The sequence below is a fragment of the Bombina bombina genome, chromosome 2 (assembly GCF_027579735.1).
Source record: "Bombina bombina isolate aBomBom1 chromosome 2, aBomBom1.pri, whole genome shotgun sequence".
Taxonomy (NCBI): domain Eukaryota; kingdom Metazoa; phylum Chordata; class Amphibia; order Anura; family Bombinatoridae; genus Bombina; species Bombina bombina.
In genome coordinates, this window is record NC_069500.1 from 62,976,907 (window position 1) to 63,001,032 (window position 24,126).

The 24,126-nt window shown below is 42.3% G+C and overlaps 1 protein-coding gene across 3 annotated transcripts in view; it reads right to left on the minus strand.

Moving 5' to 3' along the window:
• Positions 1–24,126, minus strand: part of HDHD2 (haloacid dehalogenase like hydrolase domain containing 2) — a 179,778-nt gene that overhangs the window by 39,250 nt on the left and 116,402 nt on the right. The gene's annotated exons all lie outside the window — the stretch shown is intronic.

Genomic DNA, 24,126 nt, shown 5'->3' on the forward strand with positions numbered 1-24,126 from the left:
CAGATCATACTCTCAGGGCATAACAGTAAATAGATCATACTCTCAGGACATAATAGTAAACAGATCATACTCTCAGGGCCTAACGGTAAACAGATCATACTCTCAGGGCGTAACGGTAAACAGATCATACTCTCAGGGTATAACTGTAAACAGATCATACTCTCAGGGTGTAACAGTAAACAGATCATACTCTCAGGGCGTAACAGTAAATAGATCATACTCTCAGGGTGTAACGGTAAACAGATCATACTCTCAGGGTGCAACGGTAAACAGATCATACTCTCAGGGTGTAACAGTAAACAGATCATACTCTCAGGGCATAAAGGTAAACAGATCATACTCTCAGGGTGTAACGGTAAACAGGTCATACTCTCAGGGTGTAACTGTAAACAGATCATACTCTCAGGGCATACCGGTAAACAGATCATACTCTCAGGGTGTAACGGTAAACAGATCATACTCTCAGGGTGTAACGGTAAACAGATCATATTCTCAGGGCATACCGGTAAACAGATCATACTCTCAGGGTGTAACGGTAAACAGATCATACTCTCAGGACATAATAGTAAACAGATCATACTCTCAGGGTGAAACAGTAAACAGATCATACTCTCAGGGTGTAACGGTAAACAGATCATACTCTCAGGGCATACGGGTAAACAGATTATACTCTCAGGGTGTAACGGTAAACAGATCATACTCTCAGGGTGTAACAGTAAACAGATCATACTCTCAGGGTGTAACAGTAAACAGATCATACTCTCAGGGCATACCGGTAAACAGATCATACTCTCAGGGCATACCGATAAACAGATCAAACTCTCAGGGTGCAACAGGAAACAGATCATACTCTCAGGGTGTAACAGTAAACAGATCATATTCTCAGGGTGTAAAGGTAAACAGATCATACTCTTAGGGTGTAACAGTAAACAGATCATATTCTCAGTGTGTAACGGTAAACAGATCATACTCTCAGGGCATACCGGTAAACAGATTATACTCTCAAGGTGTAACGGTAAACAGATCATACTCTCAGGACATAATAGTAAACAGATCATACTCTCAGGACATAATAGTAAACAGATCATACTCTCAGGGCATAACAGTAAATAGATCATACTCTCAGGGCATAAAGGTAAACAGATCATACTCTCAGGGCCTAACGGTAAACAGATCATACTCTCAGGGCGTAACGGTAAACAAATCATATTCTCAGGGCATACCGGTAAACAGATTATACTCTCAAGGTGTAAAGGTAAACAGATCATACTCTCAGGACATAATAGTAAACAGATCATACTCTCAGGACATAATAGTAAACAGATCATACTCTCAGGGCATAACAGTAAATAGATCATACTCTCAGGACATAATAGTAAACAGATCATACTCTCAGGGCCTAACGGTAAACAGATCATACTCTCAGGGCGTAACGGTAAACAGATCATACTCTCAGGGTATAACTGTAAACAGATCATACTCTCAGGGTGTAACAGTAAACAGATCATACTCTCAGGGCGTAACAGTAAATAGATCATACTCTCAGGGTGTAACGGTAAACAGATCATACTCTCAGGGTGCAACGGTAAACAGATCATACTCTCAGGGTGTAACAGTAAACAGATCATACTCTCAGGGCATAAAGGTAAACAGATCATACTCTCAGGGTGTAACGGTAAACAGATCATACTCTCAGGGTGTAACTGTAAACAGATCATACTCTCAGGGCATACCGGTAAACAGATCATACTCTCAGGGTGTAACGGTAAACAGATCATACTCTCAGGGTGTAACGGTAAACAGATCATATTCTCAGGGCATACCGGTAAACAGATCATACTCTCAGGGTGTAACGGTAAACAGATCATACTCTCAGGACATAATAGTAAACAGATCATACTCTCAGGGTGAAACAGTAAACAGATCATACTCTCAGGGTGTAACGGTAAACAGATCATACTCTCAGGGCATACGGGTAAACAGATTATACTCTCAGGGTGTAACGGTAAACAGATCATACTCTCAGGGTGTAACAGTAAACAGATCATACTCTCAGGGTGTAACAGTAAACAGATCATACTCTCAGGGCATACCGGTAAACAGATCATACTCTCAGGGCATACCGATAAACAGATCAAACTCTCAGGGTGCAACAGGAAACAGATCATACTCTCAGGGTGTAACAGTAAACAGATCATATTCTCAGGGTGTAAAGGTAAACAGATCATACTCTTAGGGTGTAACAGTAAACAGATCATATTCTCAGTGTGTAACGGTAAACAGATCATACTCTCAGGGCATACCGGTAAACAGATTATACTCTCAAGGTGTAACGGTAAACAGATCATACTCTCAGGACATAATAGTAAACAGATCATACTCTCAGGACATAATAGTAAACAGATCATACTCTCAGGGCATAACAGTAAATAGATCATACTCTCAGGACATAATAGTAAACAGATCATACTCTCAGGGCCTAACGGTAAACAGATCATACTCTCAGGGCGTAACGGTAAACAAATCATATTCTCAGGGCATACCGGTAAACAGATTATACTCTCAAGGTGTAACGGTAAACAGATCATACTCTCAGGGCGTAACGGTAAACAGATCATACTCTCAGGACATAATAGTAAACAGATCATACTCTCAGGACATAATAGTAAACAGATCATACTCTCAGGGCATAACAGTAAATAGATCATACTCTCAGGACATAATAGTAAACAGATCATACTCTCAGGGCCTAACGGTAAACAGATCATACTCTCAGGGCGTAACGGTAAACAGATCATACTCTCAGGGTGTAACTGTAAACAGATCATACTCTCAGGGTGTAACAGTAAACAGATCATACTCTCAGGGCGTAACAGTAAATAGATCATACTCTCAGGGTGTAACGGTAAACAGATCATACTCTCAGGGTGCAACGGTAAACAGATCATACTCTCAGGGTGTAACAGTAAACAGATCATACTCTCAGGGCATAAAGGTAAACAGATCATACTCTCAGGGTGTAACGGTAAACAGATCATACTCTCAGGGTGTAATGGTAAACAGATCATACTCTCAGGGTGTAACTGTAAACAGATCATACTCTCAGGGCATACCGGTAAACAGATCATACTCTCAGGGTGTAACGGTAAACAGATCATACTCTCAGGGTGTAACGGTAAACAGATCATATTCTCAGGGCATACCGGTAAACAGATCATACTCTCAGGGTGTAACGGTAAACAGATCATACTCTCAGGACATAATAGTAAACAGATCATACTCTCAGGGTGTAACAGTAAACAGATCATACTCTCAGGGTGTAACGGTAAACAGATCATACTCTCAGGGCATACGGGTAAACAGATTATACTCTCAGGGTGTAACGGTAAACAGATCATACTCTCAGGGTGTAACAGTAAACAGATCATACTCTCAGGGTGTAACAGTAAACAGATCATACTCTCAGGGCATACCGGTAAACAGATCATACTCTCAGGGCATACCGATAAACAGATCAAACTCTCAGGGTGCAACAGGAAACAGATCATACTCTCAGGGTGTAACAGTAAACAGATCATATTCTCAGGGTGTAAAGGTAAACAGATCATACTCTCAGGGTGTAACGGTAAACAGATCATACTCTCAGGGTGTAACGGTAAACAGATCATATTCTCAGGGCATACCGGTAAACAGATCATACTCTCAGGGTGTAACGGTAAACAGATCATACTCTCAGGACATAATAGTAAACAGATCATACTCTCAGGGTGAAACAGTAAACAGATCATACTCTCAGGGTGTAACGGTAAACAGATCATACTCTCAGGGCATACGGGTAAACAGATTATACTCTCAGGGTGTAACGGTAAACAGATCATACTCTCAGGGTGTAACAGTAAACAGATCATACTCTCAGGGTGTAACAGTAAACAGATCATACTCTCAGGGCATACCGGTAAACAGATCATACTCTCAGGGCATACCGATAAACAGATCAAACTCTCAGGGTGCAACAGGAAACAGATCATACTCTCAGGGTGTAACAGTAAACAGATCATATTCTCAGGGTGTAAAGGTAAACAGATTATACTCTTAGGGTGTAACAGTAAACAGATCATATTCTCAGTGTGTAACGGTAAACAGATCATACTCTCAGGGCATACCGGTAAACAGATTATACTCTCAAGGTGTAACGGTAAACAGATCATACTCTCAGGACATAATAGTAAACAGATCATACTCTCAGGACATAATAGTAAACAGATCATACTCTCAGGGCATAACAGTAAATAGATCATACTCTCAGGACATAATAGTAAACAGATCATACTCTCAGGGCCTAACGGTAAACAGATCATACTCTCAGGGCGTAACGGTAAACAAATCATATTCTCAGGGCATACCGGTAAACAGATTATACTCTCAAGGTGTAACGGTAAACAGATCATACTCTCAGGGCGTAACGGTAAACAGATCATACTCTCAGGACATAATAGTAAACAGATCATACTCTCAGGACATAATAGTAAACAGATCATACTCTCAGGGCATAACAGTAAATAGATCATACTCTCAGGACATAATAGTAAACAGATCATACTCTCAGGGCCTAACGGTAAACAGATCATACTCTCAGGGCGTAACGGTAAACAGATCATACTCTCAGGGTGTAACTGTAAACAGATCATACTCTCAGGGTGTAACAGTAAACAGATTGTAACGGTACCAACATGATACCAAGGGTTAACACCAGGGAACAATGTCCTGCATAGGGAATCAGCAATTCACAACCCAGCCAGTTTTCAGGTTTAAAACAGAATGTCACTTTATTTGAAGGCAGCATACAGATTTATACAGGTTTTTGACCCCCCCCCCCAGATGGGGGTGGAAAGAATGTTGTACATTAGATAAAAGGGAGAAGCGCCCTTGACATGATACAATAGGATTATATTACTTAAACACTTCAACCACAGGACACTCTTGACTCTCCTTATCACTTAGGCGTTTCTCTCTGGGGGTGATCAAACAATAGAATGCTAAGCATTAATTAGATTGTAGCTGGAGCCAGCCACTTGTGGTTAGAAAATAAAGTTAACACTTTCAGTCCTGACCGAAGGGTCTGTCACAGACAACCTTTCTTACGTTATAGTCCAGAAGTGGCTAGGTTTGCCACAATGCTCCCCCAGAACCAAGCCGGCATACACAGTCTGATCCCAACGGATCGGCTTGGGGATGTCCGGGGCAACAACTTTCGGCTCAAGTAAGCTACGGGGTGTTCTCCGCCATCTGCTCCAACTTGGCTCAGTACTGCCCCCACCCCAAACATGGAAGCGTCTCTTCCCGGAGGGACTGGGCTTGGGTAGTCACAGGGTTAACATTAGCGGGATCCATGGGAGCATAGGCAGAAACAAGGGGGGCCAAGTCATTTCCAAGGAGAACATCAGCAGGTAAGTCCTTCTTGACCCCCACATTCACAAGTCTAGCGCCCACTCCCCAATCCAAATGTACCCTGGCAACAGGTAGGCGGAACACAGTGCCCCCTGCTACCCTCACAGCCACAGTGTCTCCAGTGTGCTGTTTCTCAGGCACCAAGTTCTCTTGAAGCAAGGTCATGGTAGCACCAGTATCCCGTAGACAACTGACCTCCTTCCCATTCACTTTAACCCGTTGCCGGTTATTCCGGTGGGCAGCTTGCACGGGGTCTGCTTCATGTAGGCTGCCCCAGCATTCTGGCGCCTCTACGTAGCGGGCCACAGGCTGAGGATTATGTGGGATTCCGCCAGCGGGTCTTCTCCAGGACTGTGCTTGATTCGCTGCGTTTAGGGGACACTCTGGTCTTTTGTGCCCTAGTTGCTTACATCCAAAGCACCGAATAGGTTGTGAGTAGCCCCGCGAATTGAACCGGGCTCTCTGAGGGTAGTTCGTGGCCGGAGGCCGTGTGGTATAGCGGTGCGCCGGGGGTTGGTAACTGGCAGCTGCTGGGGTGACTGGGGGTCTGTACTCCACTCTAGCAGTGGGCAATCGGTATACTGCTCCCCCTGCCCCTCGTACTGCCACGGATCCGCCAGTGGGTGCTGTATCCGGCACCAAATGGGGAGCTATCAGGGTTAAAGTAGCTCCCGAATCCCGAAGTCCCTGGACCGACATCACCTCATGCAGAATTCCCAGGGGTTCCTCGGCTTGGGTGCTCAACACCTCATGAGCGGCTGGCTCCGTTTGGTAATGGTGAGCAGCCGCCCTTGGGGCCAGGTTCTGTCTGACCTGGTTCCAAGCTTGTCTGCTCCGATTTTGGGTGCACTCACGTGCCATATGTCCCCACTGCTTGCAGGTGTGGCATTGTATATTAGCCCGTCTGTTGTTAGGCTGTAGTCCATGGTGCCTCCTGGCATCAAAATGCTGGTCTGCTAATCTGGCTGCTTCGGTTAAGGTGAGGGGTTTTCGATCTCTCACCCATTCTTGGGCTTCTGGGGACAAGCCGTTAAAGAATTGCTCCAACAGCATCAGTTGTCGCAATTCTTCCATGGTGGTAGCTTGGCTGGCCTGTATCCACCCCTGAGATGCTTGATCCAGCTTGTGGGCCCACTCTGCATGGGAATCTCTTTCTGGCTTGCGCAGGCCTCTAAACTTGCGCCGGTATGCCTCTGAGGTAATGGCATATCTTTCCAAGATCGCTCTCTTCACTTTAGCGTAATCCTTGCTGTCCTCCCTGGGTACAGCGCGATACGCTTCCGCTGCCCTACCGGCTAGCTTGCCTGCTAGCACCGGCACCCATACGGACTGCTCCAAATCATGTAACTCACACAGTCTCTCAAAATCCTGTAAATACCCATCAATCTCATCCTTCTCCTCACAAAACATTTTAAATGCATGGTATGGGATTTTGGGTCTTACTGGGTTGCTGAGTGCGTCCAAAATGGATTCTGCTCGGGAGGATGCATTCCGCGGACTGTGTGCCATCACGTACTCCTGCACATCTGCCATTACCACGGATAGCATATCCCGTGGTACAGGTTGGGGTAAAAATTCCAGCCTGGTCCTCATTTCCCTCTGGTATAGGGTCTCCTCCATGGCTGCTGGAGGCGTAGCGCTGCGAGCTCTGTCTCCCTCCATCAGCTCAGCAATTAATATAGCCTTGGGTTTGCTGCTGCCTATCTTTCCCCTGGCTTCTAGCAGTTCCTTTTACGTTTGTCTCTTTAGCTTAGAATAATCCATCTCCATTCACTTCGGTCCCTGGTACTCCTTCCATCTTAGTCAGTATTGTAGTAATCCCCCTCTTCCTGAGGTTACTGGCTTGTGTAGTTGCTCTTCTGGGCGATAAGGTTCATTCCGTCGCTTGCCACCAATTGTAACGGTACCAACATGATACCAAGGGTTAACACCAGGGAACAATGTCCTGCATAGGGAATCAGCAATTCACAACCCAGCCAGTTTTCAGGTTTAAAACAGAATGTCACTTTATTTGAAGGCAGCATACAGATTTATACAGGTTTTTGACCCCCCCCCCCCAGATGGGGGTGGAAAGAATGTTGTACATTAGATAAAAGGGAGAAGCGCCCTTGACATGATACAATAGGATTATATTACTTAAACACTTCAACCACAGGACACTCTTGACTCTCCTTATCACTTAGGCGTTTCTCTCTGGGGGTGATCAAACAATAGAATGCTAAGCATTAATTAGATTGTAGCTGGAGCCAGCCACTTGTGGTTAGAAAATAAAGTTAACACTTTCAGTCCTGACCGAAGGGTCTGTCACAGACAACCTTTCTTACGTTATAGTCCAGAAGTGGCTAGGTTTGCCACACAGATCATACTCTCAGGGCGTAACAGTAAATAGATCATACTCTCAGGGTGTAACGGTAAACAGATCAGACTCTCAGGGTGCAACAGTAAACAGATCATACTCTCAGGGTGTAACAGTAAACAGATCATACTCTCAGGGCATAAAGGTAAACAGATCATACTCTCAGGGTGTAACGGTAAACAGATCATACTCTCAGGGTGTAACGGTAAACAGATCATACTCTCAGGGTGTAACTGTAAACAGATCATACTCTCAGGGCATACCGGTAAACAGATCATACTCTCAGGGTGTAACGGTAAACAGATCATACTCTCAGGGTGTAACGGTAAACAGATCATATTCTCAGGGCATACCGGTAAACAGATCATACTCTCAGGGTGTAACGGTAAACAGATCATACTCTCAGGACATAATAGTAAACAGATCATACTCTCAGGGTGTAACAGTAAACAGATCATACTCTCAGGGTGTAACGGTAAACAGATCATACTCTCAGGGCATACGGGTAAACAGATTATACTCTCAGGGTGTAACGGTAAACAGATCATACTCTCAGGGTGTAACAGTAAACAGATCATACTCTCAGGGTGTAACAGTAAACAGATCATACTCTCAGGGCATACCGGTAAACAGATCATACTCTCAGGGCATACCGATAAACAGATCAAACTCTCAGGGTGCAACAGGAAACAGATCATACTCTCAGGGTGTAACAGTAAACAGATCATATTCTCAGGGTGTAAAGGTAAACAGATCATACTCTTAGGGTGTAACAGTAAACAGATCATACTCTCAGGGCATACCGGTAAACAGATTATACTCTCAAGGTGTAACGGTAAACAGATCATACTCTCAGGGTGTAACGGTAAACAAATCATATTCTCAGGGCATACCGGTAAACAGATTATACTCTCAAGGTGTAACGGTAAATAGATCATACTCTCAGGACATAATAGTAAACAGATCATACTCTCAGGACATAATAGTAAACAGATCATACTCTCAGGGCATAACAGTAAATAGATCATACTCTCAGGACATAATAGTAAACAGATCATACTCTCAGGGCCTAACGGTAAACAGATCATACTCTCAGGGCGTAACGGTAAACAGATCATACTCTCAGGGTGTAACTGTAAACAGATCATACTCTCAGGGTGTAACAGTAAACAGATCATACTCTCAGGGCGTAACAGTAAATAGATCATACTCTCAGGGTGTAACGGTAAACAGATCATACTCTCAGGGTGCAACGGTAAACAGATCATACTCTCAGGGTGCAACGGTAAACAGATCATACTCTCAGGGTGTAACAGTAAACAGATCATACTCTCAGGGCATAAAGGTAAACAGATCATACTCTCAGGGCATAAAGGTAAACAGATCATACTCTCAGGGTGTAACGGTAAACAGATCATACTCTCAGGGTGTAACGGTAAACAGATCATACTCTCAGGGTGTAACTGTAAACAGATCATACTCTCAGGGCATACCGGTAAACAGATCATACTCTCAGGGTGTAACGGTAAACAGATCATACTCTCAGGGTGTAACGGTAAACAGATCATACTCTCAGGACATAATAGTAAACAGATCATACTCTCAGGGTGTAACAGTAAACAGATCATACTCTCAGGGTGTAACGGTAAACAGATCATACTCTCAGGGCATATGGGTAAACAGATTATACTCTCAGGGTGTAACGGTAAACAGATCATACTCTCAGGACATAATAGTAAACAGATCATACTCTCAGGGTGTAACAGTAAACAGATCATACTCTCAGGGTGTAACAGTAAACAGATCAAACTCTCAGGGTGCAACAGGAAACAGATTATACTCTCAGGGTGCAACAGTAAACAGATCATACTCTCAGGGTGTAACAGTAAACAGATCATACTCTCAGGGCATACGGGTAAACAGATTATACTCTCAGGGTGTAACGGTAAACAGATCATACTCTCAGGGTGTAACAGTAAACAGATCATACTCTCAGGGTGTAACAGTAAACAGATCATACTCTCAGGGCATACGGGTAAACAGATTATACTCTCAGGGTGTAACGGTAAACAGATCATACTCTCAGGGTGTAACAGTAAACAGATCATACTCTCAGGGTGTAACAGTAAACAGATCATACTCTCAGGGCATACGGGTAAACAGATTATACTCTCAGGGTGTAACGGTAAACAGATCATACTCTCAGGACATAATAGTAAACAGATCATACTCTCAGGGTGTAACAGTAAACAGATCATACTCTCAGGGTGTAACGGTAAACAGATCATACTCTCAGGGCATGCGGGTAAACAGATTATACTCTCAGGGTGTAACGGTAAACAGATCATACTCTCAGGACATAATAGTAAACAGATCATACTCTCAGGGTGTAACGGTAAACAGATCATACTCTCAGGGTGTAACAGTAAACAGATCAAACTCTCAGGGTGTAACAGTAAACAGATCATACTCTCAGGGCATACCGGTAAACAGATCATACTCTCAGGGTGTAACAGTAAACAGATCAAACTCTCAGGGTGTAACAGTAAACAGATCATACTCTCAGGGTGCAACAGGAAACAGATCATACTCTCAGGGTGTAACGGTAAACAGATTATACTCTCAGGGTGTAACGGTAAACAGATCATACTCTCAGGACATAATAGTAAACAGATCATACTCTCAGGGTGTAACAGTAAACAGATCATACTCTCAGGGTGTAACAGTAAACAGATCATACTCTCAGGGCATACCGGTAAACAGATCATACTCTCAGGGCATACCGATAAACAGATCAAACTCTCAGGGTGCAACAGGAAACAGATCATACTCTCAGGGTGTAACAGTAAACAGATCATATTCTCAGGGTGTAAAGGTAAACAGATCATACTCTTAGGGTGTAACAGTAAACAGATCATATTCTCAGTGTGTAACAGTAAACAGATCATACTCTCAGGGCATACCGGTAAACAGATTATACTCTCAAGGTGTAACGGTAAACAGATCATACTCTCAGGGTGTAACGGTAAACAAATCATATTCTCAGGGCATACCGGTAAACAGATTATACTCTCAAGGTGTAACGGTAAACAGATCATACTCTCAGGACATAATAGTAAACAGATCATACTCTCAGGACATAATAGTAAACAGATCATACTCTCAGGGCATAACAGTAAATAGATCATACTCTCAGGACATAATAGTAAACAGATCATACTCTCAGGGCCTAACGGTAAACAGATCATACTCTCAGGGCGTAACGGTAAACAGATCATACTCTCAGGGTGTAACTGTAAACAGATCATACTCTCAGGGTGTAACAGTAAACAGATCATACTCTCAGGGCGTAACAGTAAATAGATCATACTCTCAGGGTGTAACGGTAAACAGATCATACTCTCAGGGTGAAACGGTAAACAGATCATACTCTCAGGGTGTAACAGTAAACAGATCATACTCTCAGGGCATAAAGGTAAACAGATCATACTCTCAGGGTGTAACGGTAAACAGATCATACTCTCAGGGTGTAACTGTAAACAGATCATACTCTCAGGGCATACCGGTAAACAGATCATACTCTCAGGGTGTAACGGTAAACAGATCATACTCTCAGGGTGTAACGGTAAACAGATCATATTCTCAGGGCATACCGGTAAACAGATCATACTCTCAGGGTGTAACGGTAAACAGATCATACTCTCAGGACATAATAGTAAACAGATCATACTCTCAGGGTGTAACAGTAAACAGATCATACTCTCAGGGTGTAACGGTAAACAGATCATACTCTCAGGGCATACGGGTAAACAGATTATACTCTCAGGGTGTAACGGTAAACAGATCATACTCTCAGGACATAATAGTAAACAGATCATACTCTCAGGGTGTAACAGTAAACAGATCATACTCTCAGGGTGTAACAGTAAACAGATCATACTCTCAGGGTGTAACAGTAAACAGATCATACTCTCAGGGTGTAACAGTAAACAGATCATACTCTCAGGGTGCAACAGTAAACAGATCATACTCTCAGGGCATACCGGTAAACAGATTATACTCTCAGGGTGTAACGGTAAACAGATCATACTCTCAGGACATAATAGTAAACAGATCATACTCTCAGGACATAATAGTAAACAGATCATACTCTCAGGGCATAACAGTAAATAGATCATACTCTCAGGACATAATAGTAAACAGATCATACTCTCAGGGCCTAACGGTAAACAGATCATACTCTCAGGGCGTAACGGTAAACAGATCATACTCTCAGGGTGTAACTGTAAACAGATCATACTCTCAGGGTGTAACAGTAAACAGATCATACTCTCAGGGCGTAACAGTAAATAGATCATAACTCTCAGGGTGTAACGGTAAACAGATCATACTCTCAGGGTGAAACGTAAACAGATCATACTCTCAGGGTGTAACAGTAAACAGATCATACTCTCAGGGCATAAAGGTAAACAGATCATACTCTCAGGGTGTAACGGTAAACAGATCATACTCTCAGGGTGTAACGGTAAACAGATCATACTCTCAGGGTGTAACTGTAAACAGATCATACTCTCAGGGTGTAACCAGTAAACAGATCATACTCTCAGGGTGCAACAGGAATACAGATCATACTTCTCAGGGTCATACCGGTAAACAGATCATACTCTCAGGGTTGTAACGTAAACAGATTTCATACTCTCATGGGTGGTAACAGTAAACAGATCATACTCTCAGGGTGCAACAGGAAACAGATCATTACTCTCAGGTGGCATACGGTAAACAGATTATACTCTCAGGGTGTAACGGTAAACGTAGAGATCATACTCTCAGGGTGCATACAGGAAACAGATCATACGCCTCAGGTGTAACTAGTAAATCAGATCATACTCTCAGGGTGGTAACAGTAAACAGATCATTACTTCTATAGGCAACGGGTAAAACAGATTATACTCTCAGGGTGTAACGGTAAACAGATCATACTCTCAGGTCATACTAGTAAACAGATCATACTCTCAGGGTGCTAACAGTAAACAGATCATACTCTCAGGGTGTAACAGTAAACAGATCATACTCTCAGGGGTGTAACAGGTAAACAGATCATACTCTCAGGGTGTAACGGTAAACAGATCATACTCTCAGGGTGTAACAGTAAACAGATCATACTCTCAGGGTGTAACGGTAAACAGATCATACTCTCAGGGTGTAACAGTAAACAGATCAACTCTCAGGGTGTAACAGTAAACAGATCATACTCTCAGGGCTTAAAGATAAACAGATCATACTCTCAGGGTGTAACAGGTAAACAGATCATACTCTCAGGGTGTAACAGGTAAACAGATCATACTCTCAGGGCATACGGGGTAACAGATAAACTCTCAGGCGTGTAACGGTAAACAGATCATACTCTCAGGGTGCAACAGGAAACAGATCATACTCTCAGGGTGTAACAGTAAACAGATCATACTCTCAGGGTGTAACAGTAAACAGATCATACTCTCAGGGCATACGGTAAACAGATCATACTCTCAGGGTGTAACAGGTAAACAGATCATACTCTCAGGTGCAACAGGAAACAGATCATACTCTCAGGGGCATAAGGTAAACAGATCATACTCTCAGGGTGTAACGGTAAACAGATCATACTCTCAGGTGTAACGGTAAACAGATCATACTCTCAGGGTGTAACGGTAAACAGATCATACTCTCAGGGTGTAACGTAAACAGATCATACCTCAGGGTGTAACGGTAAACAGATCATACTCTCAGGGTGTAACAGTAAACAGATCATACTCTCAGGGTGCAACAGTAAACAGATCATACTCTCAGGGTGTAACAGTAAACAGATCATACTCTCAGGGTGTAAAGGTAAACAGATCATACTCTCAGGGTGTAACAGTAAACAGATCATACTCTCAGGGTCATACAGGTAAACGATCATACTCTCAGGGTGTAACAGTAAACAGATCATACTCTCAGGGTGTAACGGTAAACAGATCATACTCTCAGGGCATAACGGTAAACAGATAATACTCTCAGGGTGTAACGGTAAACAGATCATACTCTCAGGACATAATAGTAAACAGATCATACTCTCAGGGTGTAACAGTAAACAGATCATACTCTCAGGGTGTAACGGTAAACAGATCATACTCTCAGGGCATACGGGTAAACAGATTATACTCTCAGGGTGTAACAGTAAACAGATCATACTCTCAGGGTGTAAAGTAAACAGATCATACTCTCAGGGTGTAACAGTAAACAGATCATACTCTCAGGGTGTAACAGTAAACAGATCATACTCTCAGGGTGTAACAGTAAACAGATCATACTCTCAGGGTGTAACAGTAAACAGATCATACTCTCAGGGTGTAACAGTAAACAGATCATACTCTCAGGGCATACCGGTAAACAGATCATACTCTCAGGGTGTAACGGTAAACAGATCATACTCTCAGGGTGTAACAGTAAACAGATCATACTCTCAGGGTGTAACAGTAAACAGATCATACTCTCAGGGTGTAACAGTAAACAGATCATACTCTCAGGGCATACGGGTAAACAGATTATACTCTCAGGGTGTAACGGTAAACAGATCATACTCTCAGGGTGTAACAGTAAACAGATCATACTCTCAGGGCATACAGGTAAACAGATCATACTCTCAGGGTGTAACGGTAAACAGATCATACTCTCAGGGTGTAACGGTAAACAGATCATACTCTCAGGGTGTAACAGTAAACAGATCATACTCTCAGGGTGCAACGGTAAACAGATCATACTCTCAGGGTGTAACGGTAAACAGATCATACTCTCAGGGTGTAACGGTAAACAGATCATACTCTCAGGGTGTAACAGTAAACAGATCATACTCTCAGGGTGTAACAGGAAACAGATCATACTCTCAGGGGCTAACGGTAAACAGATTATACTCTCAGGGTGTAACTGTAAACAGATCATACTCTCAGGTCATAATAGTAAACAGATCATACTCTCAGGGTGTAACAGTAAACAGATCATACTCTCAGGGTGTAACAGTAAACAGATCATACTCTCAGGGCATAACGGTAAACAGATCATACTCTCAGGGCATAACGTTAAACAGATCATACTCTCAGGGTGCAACAGGAAACAGATCATACTCTCAGGGTGTAACAGTAAACAGATCATACTCTCAGGGTGTAAAGGTAAACAGATCATACTCTCTAGGGTGTAACAGTAAACAGATCATACTCTCAGTGTGTAACAGTAAACAGATCATACTCTCAGGGCATACGGTAAACAGATTATACTCTCAGGGTGTAACTGTAAACAGATCATACTCTCAGGGCTTAAAGGTAAACAGATCATACTCTCAGGGTGTAACAGTAAACAGATCATACTCTCAGGGCGTAACAGTAAATAGATCATACTCTCAGGGTGTAACGGTAAACAGATCATACTCTCAGGGTGCAACGGTAAACAGATCATACTCTCAGGGTGTAACAGTAAACAGATCATACTCTCAGGGCATAAAGGTAAACAGATCATACTCTCAGGGTGTAACAGTAAACAGATCATACTCTCAGGGTGTAACGGTAAACAGATCATACTCTCAGGGTGTAACTGTAAACAGATCATACTCTCAGGGCATACCGGTAAACAGATCATACTCTCAGGGTGTAACGGTAAACAGATCATACTCTCAGGGTGTAACGGTAAACAGATCATATTCTCAGGGCATACCGGTAAACAGATCATACTCTCAGGGTGTAACGGTAAACAGATCATACTCTCAGGACATAATAGTAAACAGATCATACTCTCAGGGTGTAACAGTAAACAGATCATACTCTCAGGGTGTAACGGTAAACAGATCATACTCTCAGGGCATACGGGTAAACAGATTATACTCTCAGGGTGTAACGGTAAACAGATCATACTCTCAGGACATAATAGTAAACAGATCATACTCTCAGGGTGTAACAGTAAACAGATCATACTCTCAGGGTGTAACAGTAAACAGATCATACTCTCAGGGTGTAACAGTAAACAGATCATACTCTCAGGGTGTAACAGTAAACAGATCATACTCTCAGGGTGCAACAGTAAACAGATCATACTCTCAGGGCATAACAGTAAACAGATCATACTCTCAGGGTGTAACAGTAAACAGATCATACTCTCAGGGTGTAACAGTAAACAGATCATACTCTCAGGACATAATAGTAAACAGATCATACTCTCAGGGCCTAACGGTAAACAGATCATACTCTCAGGGCGTAACGGTAAACAGATCATACTCTCAGGGTGTAACTGTAAACAGATCATACTCTCAGGGTGTAACAGTAAACAGATCATACTCTCAGGGCGTAACAGTAAATAGATCATACTCTCAGGGTGTAACGGTAAACAGATCATACTCTCAGGGTGCAACGGTAAACAGATCATACTCTCAGGGTGTAACAGTAAACAGATCATACTCTCAGGGCATAAAGGTAAACAGATCATACTCTCAGGGTGTAACGGTAAACAGATCATACTCTCAGGGTGTAACGGTAAACAGATCATACTCTCAGGGTGTAACAGTAAACAGATCATACTCTCAGGGTGTAACAGTAAACAGATCATACTCTCAGGGTGCAACAGTAAACAGATCATACTCTCAGGGCATACCGGTAAACAGATCATACTCTCAGGGTGTAACGGTAAACAGATCATACTCTCAGGGTGTAACGGTAAACAGATCATATTCTCAGGGCATACCGGTAAACAGATCATACTCTCAGGGTGTAACGGTAAACAGATCATACTCTCAGGACATAATAGTAAACAGATCATACTCTCAGGGTGTAACAGTAAACAGATCATACTCTCAGGGTGTAACGGTAAACAGATCATACTCTCAGGGCATACGGGTAAACAGATTATACTCTCAGGGTGTAACGGTAAACAGATCATACTCTCAGGACATAATAGTAAACAGATCATACTCTCAGGGTGTAACAGTAAACAGATCATACTCTCAGGGTGTAACAGTAAACAGATCATACTCTCAGGGTGTAACAGTAAACAGATCATACTCTCAGGGTGTAACAGTAAACAGATCATACTCTCAGGGCGTAACAGTAAACAGATCATACTCTCAGGGCATAACAGTAAACAGATCATACTCTCAGGGTGTAACAGTAAACAGATCATACTCTCAGGGTGTAACAGTAAACAGATCATACTCTCAGGGTGTAACAGTAAACAGATCATACTCTCAGGGTGTAACGGTAAACAGATCATACTCTCAGGGTGTAACAGTAAACAGATCATACTCTCAGGGTGTAACAGTAAACAGATCATACTCTCAGGGTGTAACAGTAAACAGATCATACTCTCAGGGTGCAACAGTAAACAGATCATACTCTCAGGGTGCAACAGTAAACAGATCATACTCTCAGGGTGCAACAGTAAACAGATCATACTCTCAGGGTGTAACAGTAAACAGATCATACTCTCAGGGCATACGGGTAAACAGATTATACTCTCAGGGTGTAACGGTAAACAGATCATACTCTCAGGGTGTAACAGTAAACAGATCATACTCTCAGGGTGTAACAGTAAACAGATCATACTCTCAGGGTGTAACCGTAAACAGATCATACTCTCAGGGTGTAACAGTAAACAGATCATACTCTCAGGGTGTAACAGTAAACAGATCATACTCTCAGGGTGTAACAGTAAACAGATCATACTCTCAGGGTGTAACAGTAAACAGATCATACTCTCAGGGCATACGGGTAAACAGATTATACTCTCAGGGTGTAACAGTAAACAGATCATACTCTCAGGGTGTAACGGTAAACAGATCATACTCTCAGGGTGTAACGGTAAACAGATCATACTCTCAGGGTGTAACGGTAAACAGATCATACTCTCAGGACATAATAGTAAACAGATCATACTCTCAGGGTGTAACGGTAAACAGATCATACTCTCAGGGTGTAACGGTAAACAGATCATACTCTCAGGGCATACGGGTAAACAGATTATACTCTCAGGGTGTAACAGTAAACAGATCATACTCTCAGGGTGTAACGGTAAACAGATCATACTCTCAGGGTGTAACAGTAAACAGATCATACTCTCAGGGTGTAACAGTAAACAGATCATACTCTCAGGACATAATAGTAAACAGATCATACTCTCAGGGTGTAACGGTAAACAGATCATACTCTCAGGGTGTAACAGTAAACAGATCATACTCTCAGGGCATACCGGTAAACAGATCATACTCTCAGGGTGTAACGGTAAACAGATCATACTCTCAGGGTGTAACGGTAAACAGATCATACTCTCAGGGTGTAACAGTAAACAGATCATACTCTCAGGGTGTAACGGTAAACAGATCATACTCTCAGGGCATACGGGTAAACAGATTATACTCTCAGGGTGTAACGGTAAACAGATCATACTCTCAGGGTGTAACAGTAAACAGATCATACTCTCAGGGCATACGGGTAAACAGATTATACTCTCAGGGTGTAACGGTAAACAGATCATACTCTCAGGGTGTAACGTAAACAGATCATACTCTCAGGGTGTAACAGTAAACAGATCATACTCTCAGGGCATACCGGTAAACAGATCATACTCTCAGGGTGTAACGGTAAACAGATCATACTCTCAGGGTGTAACGGTAAACAGATCATACTCTCAGGGTGTAACAGTAAACAGATCAAACTCTCAGGGTGCAACAGGAAACAGATCATACTCTCAGGGTGTAACAGTAAACAGATCATACTCTCAGGGTGTAACAGTAAACAGATCATACTCTCAGGGCATACGGGTAAACAAATTATACTCTCAGGGTATAACGGTAAACAGATCATACTCTCAGGGTGCAACAGGAAACAGATCATACTCTCAGGGTGTAACAGTAAACAGATCATACTCTCAGGGTGTAACAGTAAACAGATCATACTCTCAGGGTGTAACAGTAAACAGATCATACTCTCAGGGTGCAACAGGAAACAGATCATACTCTCAGGGCATACGGGTAAACAGATCATACTCTCAGGGTGTAACGGTAAACAGATCATACTCTCAGGGCATAAAGGTAAACAGATCATACTCTCAGGGTGTAACGGTAAACAGATCATACTCTCAGGGTGTAACGGTAAACAGATCATACTCTCAGGGTGTAACAGTAAACAGATCATACTCTCAGGGTGCAACAGGAAACAGATCATACTCTCAGGGTGTAACGGTAAACAGATCATACTCTCAGGGTGTAACGGTAAACAGATCATACTCTCAGGGTGTAACAGTAAACAGATCATACTCTCAGGGTGCAACAGGAAACAGATCATACTCTCAGGGCATACGGGTAAACAGATTATACTCTCAGGGTGTAACGGTAAACAGATCATACTCTCAGGACATAATAGTAAACAGATCATACTCTCAGGGTGTAACAGTAAACAGATCATACTCTCAGGGTGTAACAGTAAACAGATCATACTCTCAGGACATAATAGTAAACAGATCATACTCTCAGGGTGTAACGGTAAACAGATCATACTCTCAGGGTGTAACAGTAAACAGATCATACTCTCAGGACATAATAGTAAACAGATCATACTCTCAGGGTGTAACGGTAAACAGATCATACTCTCAGGGTGTAACGGTAAACAGATCATACTCTCAGGGTGTAACAGTAAACAGATCATACTCTCAGGGTGTACCGGTAAACAGATCATACTCTCAGGGCATACGGGTAAACAGATTATACTCTCAGGGTGTAACGGTAAACAGATCATACTCTCAGGGTGTAACAGTAAACAGATCATACTCTCAGGGCATACCGGTAAACAGATCATACTCTCAGGGTGTAACAGTAAACAGATCAAACTCTCAGGGTGTAACGGTAAACAGATCATACTCTCAGGGTGTAACGGTAAACAGATCATACTCTCAGGGTGTAACAGTAAACAGATCAAACTCTCAGGGTGTAACGGTAAACAGATCATACTCTCAGGGTGTAACAGTAAACAGATCAAACTCTCAGGGTGCAACAGGAAACAGATCATACTCTCAGGGTGTAACAGTAAACAGATCATACTCTCAGGGTGCAACAGTAAACAGATCATACTCTCAGGGTGCAACAGTAAACAGATAATACTCTCAGGGTGTAACAGTAAACAGATCATACTCTCAGGGCATACGGGTAAACAGATTATACTCTCAGGGTGTAACGGTAAACAGATCATACTCTCAGGACATAATAGTAAACAGATCATACTCTCAGGGTGTAACAGTAAACAGATCATACTCTCAGGGTGTAACAGTAAACAGATCAAACTCTCAGGGTGTAACAGTAAACAGATCATACTCTCAGGGCATACCGGTAAACAGATCATACTCTCAGGGTGTAACAGTAAACAGATCAAACTCTCAGGGTGTAACGGTAAACAGATCATACTCTCAGGGTGTAACGGTAAACAGATCATACTCTTAGGGTGTAACAGTAAACAGATCAAACTCTCAGGGTGTAACGGTAAACAGATCATACTCTCAGGGTGTAACAGTAAACAGATCAAACTCTCAGGGTGCAACAGGAAACAGATCATACTCTCAGGGTGTAACAGTAAACAGATCATACTCTCAGGGTGTAACAGTAAACAGATCATACTCTCAGGGCATACGGGTAAACAGATTAAACTCTCAGGGTGTAACGGTAAACAGATCATACTCTCAGGGTGCAACAGGAAACAGATCATACTCTCAGGGTGTAACAGTAAACAGATCATACTCTCAGGGTGTAACAGTAAACAGATCATACTCTCAGGGCATACGGGTAAACAGATTATACTCTCAGGGTGTAACGGTAAACAGATCATACTCTCAGGGTGCAACAGGAAACAGATCATACTCTCAGGGCATAAAGGTAAACAGATCATACTCTCAGGGTGTAACGGTAAACAGATCATACTCTCAGGGTGTAACGGTAAACAGATCATACTCTCAGGGTGTAACGGTAAACAGATCATACTCTCAGGGTGTAACAGTAAACAGATCATACTCTCAGGGTGCAACAGGAAACAGATCATACTCTCAGGGTGTAACGGTAAACAGATCATACTCTCAGGGTGTAACGGTAAACAGATCATACTCTCAGGGTGTAACAGTAAACAGATCATACTCTCAGGGTGCAACAGGAAACAGATCATACTCTCAGGGTGTAACGGTAAACAGATTATACTCTCAGGGTGTAACGGTAAACAGATCATACTCTCAGGACATAATAGTAAACAGATCATACTCTCAGGGTGTAACAGTAAACAGATCATACTCTCAGGGTGTAACAGTAAACAGATCATACTCTCAGGGCATACTGGTAAACAGATCATACTCTCAGGGCATACCGATAAACAGATCAAACTCTCAGGGTGCAACAGGAAACAGATCATACTCTCAGAGTGTAACAGTAAACAGATCATATTCTCAGGGTGTAAAGGTAAACAGATCATACTCTTAGGGTGTAACAGTAAACAGATCATATTCTCAGTGTGTAACGGTAAACAGATCATACTCTCAGGGCATACCGGTAAACAGATTCTACTCTCAAGGTGTAACAGTAAACAGATCATACTCTCAGGGTGTAACGGTAAACAAATCATATTCTCAGGGCATACCGGTAAACAGATTCTACTCTCAAGGTGTAACAGTAAACAGATCATACTCTCAGGGTGTAACGGTAAACAAATCATACTCTCAGGACATAATAGTAAACAGATCATACTCTCAGGACATAATAGTAAACAGATCATACTCTCAGGGCATAACAGTAAATAGATCATACTCTCAGGACATAATAGTAAACAGATCATACTCTCAGGGCCTAACGGTAAACAGATCATACTCTCAGGGCGTAACGGTAAACAGATCATACTCTCAGGGTGTAACTGTAAACAGATCATACTCTCAGGGTGTAACAGTAAACAGATCATACTCTCAGGGCGTAACAGTAAATAGATCATACTCTCAGGGTGTAACGGTAAACAGATCATACTCTCAGGGTGCAACGGTAAACAGATCATACTCTCAGGGTGTAACAGTAAACAGATCATACTCTCAGGGCATAAAGGTAAACAGATCATACTCTCAGGGTGTAACGGTAAACAGATCGTACTCTCAGGGTGTAACGGTAAACAGATCATACTCTCAGGGTGTAACGGTAAACAGATCATACTCTCAGGGTGTAACTGTAAACAGATCATACTCTCAGGGCATACCGGTAAACAGATCATACTCTCAGGGTGTAACGGTAAACAGATCATACTCTCAGGGTGCAACAGGAAACAGATCATACTCTCAGGGCATAAAGGTAAACAGATCATACTCTCAGGGTGTAACGGTAAACAGATCATACTCTCAGGGTGTAACGGTAAACAGATCATACTCTCAGGGTGTAACGGTAAACAGATCATACTCTCAGGGTGTAACAGTAAACAGATCATACTCTCAGGGTGCAACAGGAAACAGATCATACTCTCAGGGTGTAACGGTAAACAGATCATACTCTCAGGGTGTAACGGTAAACAGATCATACTCTCAGGGTGTAACAGTAAACAGATCATACTCTCAGGGTGCAACAGGGAACAGATCATACTCTCAGGGTGTAACGGTAAACAGATTATACTCTCAGGGTGTAACGGTAAACAGATCATACTCTCAGGACATAATAGTAAACAGATCATACTCTCAGGGTGTAACAGTAAACAGATCATACTCTCAGGGTGTAACAGTAAACAGATCATACTCTCAGGACATAATAGTAAACAGATCATACTCTCAGGGTGTAACGGTAAACAGATCATACTCTCAGGGTGTAACGGTAAACAGATCATACTCTCAGGGTGTAACAGTAAACAGATCATACTCTCAGGGCATACCGATAAACAGATCAAACTCTCAGGGTGCAACAGGAAACAGATCATACTCTCAGGGTGTAACAGTAAACAGATCATATTCTCAGGGTGTAAAGGTAAACAGATCATACTCTTAGGGTGTAACAGTAAACAAATCATATTCTCAGTGTGTAACGGTAAACAGATCATACTCTCAGGGCATACCGGTAAACAGATTATACTCTCAAGGTGTAACGGTAAACAGATCATACTCTCAGGGTGTAACGGTAAACAAATCATATTCTCAGGGCATACCGGTAAACAGATTATACTCTCAAGGTGTAATGGTAAACAGATCATACTCTCAGGACATAAAAGTAAACAGATCATACTCTCAGGACATAATAGTAAACAGATCATACTCTCAGGGCATAACAGTAAATAGATCATACTCTCAGGACATAATAGTAAACAGATCATACTCTCAGGGCCTAACGGTAAACAGATCATACTCTCAGGGCGTAACGGTAAACAGATCATACTCTCAGGGTGTAACTGTAAACAGATCATACTCTCAGGGTGTAACAGTAAACAGATCATACTCTCAGGGCGTAACAGTAAATAGATCATACTCTCAGGGCATAACAGTAAATAGATCATACTCTCAGGGCATAACAGTAAATAGATCATACTCTCAGGGCATAATAGTAAATAGATCATACTCTCAGGGCATAATAGTAAATAGATCATACTCTCAGGGCATAACAGTAAATAGATCATACTCTCAGGGCATAATAGTAAATAGATCATACTCTCAGGGCATAATAGTAAATAGATCATACTCTCAGGGCATAATAGTAAATAGATCATACTCTCAGGGCATAATAGTAAATAGATCATACTCTCAGGGCATAATAGTAAACAGATCATACTCTCAGGGCATAATAGTAAATAGATCATACTCTCAGGGCATAATAGTAAATAGATCATACTCTCAGGGCATAATAGTAAATAGATCATACTCTCAGGGCATAATAGTAAATAGATCATACTCTCAGGGCATAATAGTAAATAGATCATACTCTCAGGGTGTAACGGTAAACAGATCATACTCTCAGGGCATAACAGAAAATAGATCATACTCTCAGGGTGCAACGGTAAACAGATCATACTCTCAGGGTGTAACAGTAAATAGATCATACTCTCAGGGTGCAACGGTAAACAGATCATACTCTCAGGGTGTAACAGTAAACAGATCATACTCTCAGGGCATAAAGGTAAACAGATCATACTCTCAGGGTGTAACGGTAAACAGATCATACTCTCAGGGTGTAACGGTAAACAGATCATACTCTCAGGGTGTAACGGTAAACAGATTATACTCTTAAGGTGTAACGGTAAACAGATCATACTCTCAGGGTGTAACGGTAAACAAATCATACTCTC